Below are 1,354 nucleotides of genomic sequence, written 5' to 3' on the forward strand. Positions count from 1 at the left end.
TGCTCTTCCCTGACCCCTCGCTCTTTCCAGATCATTCCTGAGACCTCCCCCACCATTTACTGAGTTACTCACCAAGTCAGTCACTGTGCCTTGAGCAGAACTGTCCACCTCCAGCCCCTGGAGACCTGAGAACTCTGGTGACCCCCATACCTTCTCCCAAACACCCAGGCCCCACCATCACCCAGCTCTAGGATGCCCTTGTATACTGAAGCCTCAGAGAAAAGCTCCAGGGCTGGGCATGTAGGACTGTGCAGCTGGAAGGAACTCAGCACCCACGTGTCCTGAGGACGCTTAGGCAGTCAGAGCTCAGGGAAGGGCCACAAGAGGCACCAGAGAATCTCTAACTCCTAGCCCTGTGTCTGTCCACAAGCCAAGGCTAGGGCCTAATTACCCCTTTGAGAAAGTCTGTGCAACGTACATGGATTTGCAAATGTAGATGGGAGGAATAAAGGAGAGGACTTGACATTAGGAACAGCATTGAGAGTGGGTAGCAGCAGCCATAACCCTAACCCTAACCTCATTCTCTGACTCCCAGTCTGTCATATGTCTGTCTTGTGACACACACACCTGTCATGGTCTTTAAGGACTCAGCTTGGCTGCAGGTGACAGATAGGAATCAAAGACACCACAGAGGGCAACCTTCTCTCCGTGATCTGCACAGCTGAGTTACCCAGACCCTCTGTCACAAGCAACAATCCCACCTTGGGACTCGGTAACCTGGGAACCAGAGACTCAGGACATGACCTACCTGTGCTAGATAAGCAGCCAGAGCCTGCTAGTCAGTCCCAACCTGAGGCTGAGTGAAGGCAACAGGACTCTCACTTCACTCAGTGTCACGGGGACCCTGGACCCTGTGAGTGTGGAACCAAGAACCCAGTGTGTGCCCATCACAGTGACCTCGTCACCATGAATGTACTCCATGAGGCTCTCTGTTCCTCGGTGGCTTAGGCTGTCAGCCCAACTCAAAACAGCCAGAGGCCACTCAGTCCTTCTCAGGCCCAGCTGAGGACACAGATCCTCACCCCTGGATACTCAGGCTGGTGATGACTCCCTGACCCTGGGAAACCCAGGCAGGCCCAGTCTTGATGAAGAATAGGAGGGAGGCACTGTTCCTGTCCTGGGAGGCTCAGTGTCAACACCCTGTAATGGGAGAAACAGGTGAATGTCTCAGTGACCACAGCGGGTATTGCTATGACCTTTCTATACAAGACAGGGTATTTCATTTTGTTGCCCAGGATGGTTTAACTCCTGCCCTGAAGTGATTCGCTGCCTTCCGTCTCAGGGGCAAAGATCTCAGGTATTCTGTTCTCCATGTTAAACATCACTGCTCACTACATATTTAGAAATGTTAAGA

The sequence above is a fragment of the Otolemur garnettii genome, unplaced genomic scaffold (genome assembly GCF_000181295.1).
Source record: "Otolemur garnettii isolate 467f Iridium unplaced genomic scaffold, OtoGar3 scaffold00152, whole genome shotgun sequence".
Lineage (NCBI taxonomy): Eukaryota > Metazoa > Chordata > Mammalia > Primates > Galagidae > Otolemur > Otolemur garnettii.